Here is a 9,856-nt window from a genome sequence, read left to right on the forward strand (position 1 = left end):
ATATATATATATATATATATATATATATATATATATAATTAAATAATACAATAAAAATCTGATTTAGTTAAAAAATAAAATAATAAAAACAAAGAATAATAATACATAAATGGTATACACTATATATGTGTGTGTGATAAAAAATTATAATGAAATTGAAAATAATAAAATAAAATAATACAAAATTTTGTAATAGTATTTAGCAATTTATACGTATAATAAATAAGTAAATAAAATTTGTTTTTAAAGTTTGTGTCCAAGTAAATGTTTAGAATGGTAAAGCTAAGATTTCCCAGGTAAGTGCCTATTCCTTCCCTAAGTTCATACACTGCTCAACTGCTCAGCCATTCAGTGGCACAAAAATAATTTGTCTTCCAATACAAATGTCTAAGTTCAAATCAAAACAAAAAGTTTCCTTTATATAAAGCAAATCAAAAGACTTGTCTCCCCAAAAACGTTACCACTTATGTGAAAGACCAGTTGGAGTGGTGTGCAACAAGAGGTCTTTGATACAACAAACCCCAACACAGGTGTGGGTTCAAAACCCCATGGTAACAAGCTTTCTTTTCAATCTAACCTAAGTTCATACAAGTACAAGTAACTATTCGGCAATTCAGTAGCGCAAAGGATAATTGTTTCCCGACAAAAGTACTGGTTCAAACCCAGCAACTTTTAAACTCATAATAAACATCATATCCAACAAAGCTGCCAAAAACACAACACTCAGCATGAAAGATGATGGTGATATAGTGAACACACGCTAGTTGCGGATAAAGCTGAAACACAGACAAGGATTCAAATCCCACTTCTCCAAGTTGGGATAACAATCACCCAACAGAAAGACTTGGTTGAAACCTGAAAATTCTGTATACACAAACATTCATTTTGTATATAAAAATAAATACATAAATTGTATACTGTACACACATATATATATATGTATGTATGTATGTATATATTTACCTTTTTATTATTGTATTATTTAATGTTATTCATATATATATATATATATATATATATATATATAATTAAATAATACAATAAAAATCTGATTTAGTTAAAAAATAAAATAATAAAAACAAAGAATAATAATACATAAATGGTATACACTATATATGTGTGTGTGATAAAAAATTATAATGAAATTGAAAATAATAAAATAAAATAATACAAAATTTTGTAATAGTATTTAGCAATTTATACGTATAATAAATAAGTAAATAAAATTTGTTTTTAAAGTTTGTGTCCAAGTAAATGTTTAGAATGGTAAAGCTAAGATTTCCCAGGTAAGTGCCTATTCCTTCATCATAAACAACTGCAGATTTCCTGGACATGGATTAATCCTTGACTTACACTGTATAAGAGGGTTATTATTACAAGCAAAGTGTGAGGCATTCCAGCTCTACAAACTCCTTTTAGTATTTTGTTAAAACACATGGACAAGCGTGGAACACCGTAAGACCTGCTTGACTGTACATACTTAAATCTGTAAAAGACACGTAAATGACATCTACTTGATGTGAATGCACAGCAGCATCAGAGCTTCCCACAACACCAGCTGAATCCATTAGCAAAACATGAATACAATACAGTGAATACAGACTATTACTTACAATGACACAATGTCAACAAAGAAAAAACAAAATCGCAAAAAGTTCTTAATGGGACAAAGTCTATGATAAAAAAAAAATCTACATTGCATTCATATGGCTAATTGTCAAAAATACAGACTTTATCAGCACACAGTGTTGTTCCATTCCTGAATGATTCAGTGTTGTGAACGAAGCGGCTGAATGAATAATGTCTCGCTTGACGGCTCCTATTGACGTAACGATATAAACAGCAGAAAGAGTCTCTGAAAACGCGCAAACACAGATAATCAGAGTGATACAAACAATGACAACTCAATAGAAAGACGTGTTTTCCTGACATTATTTCGCGGATACTATTGGATATATGCCGTATTTTAGTCTCATCACTTGCAACTTGAACTGCAAAGTTGTTGTGGCATGCGTCTGCCGCAGAGGTGCGCCCGCGTTGACAGCAGCGCAGGAAACACTGCCAAAGAGCAAAAATATCGATCTTCGGATTTTAAAGAATAGCTAAGGACAAAACGCAGTCGTTTTAAAGACATTTTATCGTATAAATAGACATTTTAACCAGCCTTACTGCTTCATAATGCATGCAAGTGGCCAAGCTTTAAGCGGAAACGTACTTACAGGTGAGTCGCTTGACGCTGTTGCACTTTATGCAGTGTATTGGTCAGACTGTCGTTTGTTTACTTATGTTAATGACAGACTGTTCTAGGCGTTGTTAGGGTCTTCTTGTTGGTAACTAGACGTTCCTAGGTAGAATTATGAACCTATAGCCAGTTTCATTATAAATGACAAATGTTACAGCCGATAAACATACAGTACAAAGCAGCCAGAGTAATACGACTGATACTTTTAATGAATCAAAAACATACACCGCAACCAATGTAGTCCGATTCCCGAACGAATGATTCAAATGATTCTTAGTGAGTGAAACACTAAGCTTGCAAATCGTATTTGCTGACTGGTAGTTCATATGACAGTGTGGAGTTAAAGATACCCATCAAGTTTGGGTCGGTAATATATATTTATTTAAATCAATACTTACAGTAGGCCTAAAGATTTTCAGTAAAGATGTAACAAAAGATTTCTATTTAAAATAAATGCTGTTCTTTTGATCTTTCTATTCATCAAATAATCCTATCAGTTTTCACAAAAATGTTATGCCTTTTTCTACATTAGATAATAGAATACTCAAAGGTTTCTATTTACAATATGTTCTTGAAGCGTTGAGTACTGTAGCCAGTCACAGGCATGTCTGTTGGGAGCGCTATTCTGCACACAATCCATTCACAATTTGAAGAAAAGCTCGTTTGTCATGTTTCTGAGATCTCCATGTCCAACGTCCACCTATAATGCAAAGTCTCAGGAGTGACAAACGCATTTAATCAGGGGAGTGAATCTGCTAAATAGTTGTGTGAGTTACTCCTGAAATTACTATGATTGACAGTGATGATTCTATAGCAACGGATGGGACAAAGCACCTGACAAGCCAATGTCAAAAGAGACCTGTGCATAAACTGTTGGAGTGTAAAAATGGCTAATAGACCCACAACAGGTAACAGACAAGAATAAGAAAAACGTGTGTGCAAATAAATCATTCATAAATAAACGTGCCTGGTGTATCATATGTGACACTGCCATTTTAAGATGTTTTTCTAAAAAATATATGTATGGATAATCAAGTATATATTCAGTCCAGTAAATGTTCATCTTGAAACAATAATAATAACGAATATGATACAGTAGGCTTTATAGGGTTAATATATAGTTAAGACAAATTAATGGATTGCATGCTGCTGACTCTAAAAGGAAATAAAGTCTATGTAAACACCATTAGCAATAATTATTTAGCAGTGATGAAATTGTTTGATTACATTCTGCAGTGCTCATTTAGTCACCACAAAGAATATCAGGGGCACATTTTAGCATGCAAAAATCAGCATTGCACTTCAGATACATCTACAGCAATGTGTTTACATATATCAGAAAATATATGATGGTTGCTGTTTTTCATGCGTGCTAATTGATCAAATTAGCAGCACATCTTTTAGGCAGTATGGCCTTCTGCCCAGAAAAACCCAATTACTGACAGGTTCAAATATCACTATACAAAGTGACCCTTTCTGGTTAGTCTTCTATTGTTATTTCTGGCTGGAAAACAGAGCATTGCAGCTGTTTCTGAGATGAGATCCATATGTTTTCAATTTAATTAAAAACCTCAGAAAGCAAATTTGTTGTCACTGGAAACTCACTGCCTGTGAGAATATGCCAGTGAAAAGTTTAATAATTAAAAAATTAAGCAATGTTAATTTTCCTGAATGAATCCGTGTTTTTGAATGACTCATTAAGTAAATGATTCAGTGAGTCAATCTTGAAGGCACTGCTGTTGCTAAATCAATCAGTGTTTTTGAATGAATTGGTTGACTCAGTGATTCGTTCCTGAATGAATCAATGTTTTTAAATGATTGGACCGGTTGAATGATGTCGTGATTCACTCATAAAGACTGATAAAGTCACTTTAATGCCACCTACTGGTGTAATAACGTAACTGTAGAAAAAGTAATTGAAACATCCTCGCCACTAATGCCCAGACTGAGATTAGTGACATTAGCCAATCAAATTTGAGGATAAAAAACTGATGTATAATGTATAAATTCAAATTATTATTACAAATTAAATGCAGATCCTTAGATGATTAATAACAACTCGTATATCATATGTAAACACATGAAATGTAATGCAATTATGTCAATAATTATTACTGATTATAGTGTTAAAGGTAATTTTTAGGGCAGTTTTATAAAGGCAATATAAACAACATTGCTTGTAATTTAGGATTAGGGATTAATTCAAACATGACAAATATCTTTTAAAGGTGGGGTACAATGCTGTTTCATACATTCAGAGTTGTTTACACTGTTAAAGAGTTGGATTCTCATGCTAAGCATGGACAAAGTTTCAAAAAACAATTTGGACGTATGACGGAGTATTACTGTGCCAAAAATCTTACTTCCGGGTTTGTACAAGTTTCGGAGAGTTTTTTTCGATCGTGGCTCTTCATGACGTAGACGCTCTTCAAAGGCGACCAGAGTGAGAGCAAGAGCGAGATCGAGATCGCGCCCATCAACGTGCTTCATCCAGCGGCAGCGCTGCACGGGACTTGCTCGGGAAGAATGTCTCCAAGGCACCAAGGCGCCTCCAGGAGCTCGGCTTTTTCCGGAGAGAATCGTAAAGCTGTATCTTTCTTTTATAAATATGATAAAACTAAAGACTTTTTGGAGATATGAAGGATGCAGTACAACTCTATAGGTACTCAAGATTAGCATGAGATTGGGTGAAACTGTGTGTGTTATGCCCCCTTTAACAGAAATACATTATATGAAAAGTTTTGCAAATGATGACACCTAGAATACACTAATATTGTGCCAGCACATTTTGCATAGGCAAAAACCACTTATATTTCCTCAGAAAATGGAAATGGAAATTGTATGTAAGGTACCACTGAAGATTATTTCTGACCCAGGAGAACTATAGGCTCTATAGGTGTGTTCAAGTGGGAGACTTGATAAAGCAAATGTCATTGGAGGTCATGAGTGATGTGTCTACTTTATACCTATCCTCTGCTTTTGGGGAAAGAATATGTGCAGCCTTTCATTCTAGCGTCTCCCTTATATTCCTGATCTATTGTCATTTTACTCCTCTCTCACAAAAATTGAGAACCCAGGCACTGGCAATGAAGCAGCTCTTCCTTTAAACTTCTACAGTCTCTCTATAAGCAGACAAATCAGTTTCACCTGTCTCTACTCTCACTGCACAAAGACTGGGTCAGAAATTTGAACATCTGCTTCATGTCTTCATATAGACCTTATATAGCCCCACCCCTTTTCAGCACTGCACTTGTTTTCTTCTTTTGTTAACTCTACAATAAGTAAATTCACTTCACCAGCTAATGACTCTTCAACAGCAATGTTATAGTGCTACCGCAAAAATGGACGTTCAAAGACAAAATTCTAAAGATGGCTCCGTACTTGTTTCTCTGACGCATAAGGTCTATAGAAATGTATGAAAATATGACATTTTCACCTGCCTTTAATTCACCCAAAGTTCAGAATTTTGGTCTCATCAGTGGCGAGTGGTGACTTCTTTAATTGGGCATGCTATCTAGTAATTTATGATGACAAATAAGAAACACCATGGCAGGTTTCGATTTAAAAGTAGATTGCCAGGAATAGCATTTGATAAGACATTTGACTTTAAAAGGGGGTGATTCTTTTCTATACCCACTGTATACACACACACAAGATTTTTCAAGTACAAATGCAACAATAAAAATCCTCAGAAAATTGAACTTTGATTAGTTTGCTCAATTATGTTGTCAAATAATGTGCACCTTCAAAATATTATGTCAAAGCCAGAAAACAGTTTTCAGTGGACTTTCAAATTTGCTTTGCTTGAGAAAACATGAAGATATAGTTACTTTTTTATTTGATTTGGTCAAGTTAGTTTTGCATCAAATTACAATGTGATTTTCGATAATTAAGATAACAGCACATTTTTACACTTGGGTGAGCAATTCACAGACAGCTTTTCTTGCACATGTAATCAAACACATGCCAACAAACCAGTGAGAACACAAAACCAACCATGACAATTCATAGCAATTGAGCATAGCTGCCAAAGCTGGATCCGCTCAGCCCAATCCCTTCATAACTGGCACAGAATCGCAGAATTTATAGACAGTTACATATTCCCATGTGTTGTTATATTACACCTCAAATGACAAGGGAATTTAAGTTAATATTTAGCCAGTCCCCAAACTCATTCTCTAAAATATATCACTTATTTCATTGAATGAATCAGTGTTTTGAATTAATTGGCTGATTGAACGATTCAGTGAATCTCAAACAAAAAAAGTCACAAGATGACATTTTCACCTGCATTCAATTCACATAAGGTAAAATTACTGTAATTTTAGTAAATTAATTAGTAATTAATTATTAAATTAAATTAATTTTAAAAAGTAATTTAAATCAGAATATTAGAATGATTTGTGAATGATTATGTGACACTAAATACTTAATTAATGGCTGCTGAAAATTCAGCTTTGTCATCAGAGGAATAAATTTACAATTTAAAAGTAAAAAAAAAAATAGAAAACAGCTATTTAAATTGTAATAATATTTCACAGTATTGATGTTTTAATGTTTTTTTATCAATAAAAGCAGCCTTTCAAAAAGAAAAAAAATCTTACACACCTTAAAATTTTGCTCAGTAGTGTAGAATTCAAGCTGAGTTCACTGAAACTGAAAGACTGCCTCTCTAATCTTTCACTGGCACACTAAGCGATATGTGTATGTCTGCCAGCATACTGACACAACACATACCAAAGGCAAGAAAAAACAAAGAGCTCTCAGCAGATTGGAACATATCACACATCTAAACATATCCGTGACTGTCTGAAAATGCTATAAACACTTTTGTCATTACCACAGGCACAGAAGAGGGGAAAGCCATCACTTTCAGCTACAGTTTGAATGAAAAGCCTAACAATATATGAACACATCAGCTCAGTCTAGCCTTGCTGCACAACAGGATGCTGCAGTCTCAGAAAACACAGGTGCTATCTCAGGGCAGAAAACCTCAGGCAGTCTGACATGTATTCTTATCAGATTTCCCACAATCCTTTGGGCACATGGAGGAATGTTAGGAGACAGAATGGAATGGAGAAATCCAAATGCCTGAGGAAGTGAGATAATTGTGTATCGTACTTAACATCCACAGTAGCAGCCTGGTCAAACAAACCAAATCAAAATACTGACCGATCCAATGTAGAGTTAAAGCAAGCAAACAGACCTCAAAAACCTTAGTGTACTGTATGAGAGTGGTAGACACCTGAGTTCCTACAAGTACAATATGAAGTAACATCTGTGTTTATGTCTTCCCCTGCAGAATATGGGATGTGTTTGGACCGTTATACCCAGCCAACAGAAACAGAGCTCTGGAACATGTGGACAGACATTGACTGTAATGATGGACATCTGCTCATGCACAGGTAATGCTTATAACATTTCAGTGTATGTTGTTGGCTTTTGAATGTGTAGGTTACTATCATTTTCTTTCTGAAGGAGCGCTCCTTTGGAAAGCAAATGATGGTAATTTAAGTAGGTGGGGAAGGGACGGGGAATGAAAATTTTTATAGCAAATTTTATTTTTTTAGGCCAGAAGCATAACCCCTTTTGGGCATCGTGCTGGGGCTCAGGGGGGGACCCCATGATCCCCCACACCTTCTCACTCACGCCACACCATTCATTCATATCACAGGAGATCTGGCTGGACTCGAACCAGCAACCTCTGAAACCATGAGGCAGTGCTCTTACCGCTGAGCCACAGATCTCTTGTCTGAATATGAGCAGGAACTTATATTTCACTATTTAAATGTATGTGACTTGGGATTTTACAATAAACCAATTAAAGTTAACACTGAGCTAGGGTTTGAACCCATGACTCCAACGCAACCATGCATTTAGGGCACTTTGTTGGATATAATGACAACAATTTAACCTATGCAAGAACGGGCTTTGAACCCATAATTCCATTGCAACCTTGTCTGCAACTAACATGTGTTCAGCCACTGTACCATTGTGGCTTTCACACTGAAGAATGGCATTTAGGACACTTGACTGAATATAATGACAACAATTTAAAGCAACACCATGTAACTTTTACACTGTACCATGTACAGTGTCGTAAATACTGTCGCTGTATAAGCTTGCCCGTGGGCAACGCAATACACGTGAATTTGTTGACTAAGCTGACGGAATCGTTCTACAAATATCATTACATGTTTATATTGTTACTCCAGAATTGAAAACTACAATGACAAAAAGAACGGTAGTATGTTTGCCTAGTTTTTTTTGCTCGCATAGTTCGTATGAAGCATTGTTTGCAAAGGGTGTAATTTGTATAATAGAATAAAATGCTGTCCGCATAATCATGTAGCCATAATGTCCATAATAGCCTATACATCGGACATTGCTCTGCCATAGCGTTGGTTTTGAGACTTGCATATTAGATCGTTTCATCTTATAGTTAGTTGTTGGCTAACTCCAACCAGGCTACGAGTAAAATATGTGACGTATGCCGTAAAGCAGGTCGCACTCTTCCGCTGGCAGGGGATGGGCGGGGCTGTGTGTACCGACCCGAACACGAAACTTACAGAGTGTGGTTCTAGCAGCAGCGGCAGTAGAATTCGTCCGGTTAAGAGGTGTTCTACCACTGAAATTATTTTAGAGACATTATTTTAAGGTCGAAAAACTACATAGTGTTGCTTTAATGTACGCAAGAGTCAGATTTGAACCCATAACCCACCTGCAACTAACGTATGTTTAAGCCACTGCGCCATCATGGCTTTCATAAGAGATGGCATTTAGAACACTTTATTAGATATACTGTCAACAATTTAATATTTGCAAGAGTGGGATTTGAACACATAATCCTAACACAACTAACATGTGAACACACATTGAAAGTTGGCATTGGGGCGCATTGTTTGAAATAATGGCAATTCAATGTAGGCAACAGCGGGATTAGAACTCAGGACTCCAAGTTTAAAACACAACACTTTATCTCCTTTATCTCCTGGTCTGTAGTTTAATGACTGTTATAGACGGTTTTATTGACAACTCTGTTTTATATGATAAATATGATAAAAATTGTGGGATTTACACAAATCCCAAAGTTATCTTCCTTACCAAAAAGGCAAAAGAAGACAAGAGTAAATTATTTTTATATTTAATATTTGAGTGAATTATTCCTCTATAAAGCAGATGTGCATTATACACACTGCACAATATTTAAAAAGTATTTTGTCTTTTTTTTAATTAAAAAAACGTTTTTAATTATTTTAATTAATAAAAAAAACTAAATATTCTTAAATCAAGTTAAATTTACTTGAGAAAATGACAAGATATAAAGTCCTGTTTTTTTAAATATTCATCAAAACTCATTTTCCCTCTGAATCACTTTTTGTTCCTCAACATATTGACATATGTTTTCTTGTTTTAAGTATAATGTAACCCCGGTTAAATGAAGTGTAATTGAAGGGAATTATTTAATTTATTCACAGTTTAGTAACATCATATTTCTCTAATAAATGTTGAAAAGAGGTGTAGAGGTTATTAAAGAACATTTAAAAATTAGTCAATTTATCCTATTTAGAAGATTAGTTATTGACCAATGAGAGCTCTCTGTCGTTGCGTGCC

At 34.8% G+C, this 9,856-nt stretch overlaps 1 long non-coding RNA gene across 2 annotated transcripts in view; it reads left to right on the forward strand.

The window, feature by feature from the left end:
- The first annotated feature begins 1,718 nt into the window (after positions 1 to 1,718).
- Positions 1,719 to 9,856, forward strand: part of LOC107729845 (uncharacterized) — a 10,543-nt gene continuing 2,405 nt past the window's right edge. The window contains exons 1-3 of one of the 2 annotated variants that reach the window (XR_001638625.1): positions 1,719 to 2,221; positions 7,545 to 7,647; positions 7,813 to 8,104. This is a non-coding gene — a long non-coding RNA (uncharacterized LOC107729845). Of the gene's footprint in view, positions 2,222 to 7,544; positions 7,648 to 7,812; positions 8,105 to 9,856 lie in introns of those variants that run through there. The other variant, XR_001638626.1, reaches the window with a different exon arrangement.

Source organism: Sinocyclocheilus rhinocerous, unplaced genomic scaffold, assembly GCF_001515625.1.
Source record: "Sinocyclocheilus rhinocerous isolate Xijiao unplaced genomic scaffold, SAMN03320098_v1.1 scaffold848, whole genome shotgun sequence".
Lineage (NCBI taxonomy): Eukaryota > Metazoa > Chordata > Actinopteri > Cypriniformes > Cyprinidae > Sinocyclocheilus > Sinocyclocheilus rhinocerous.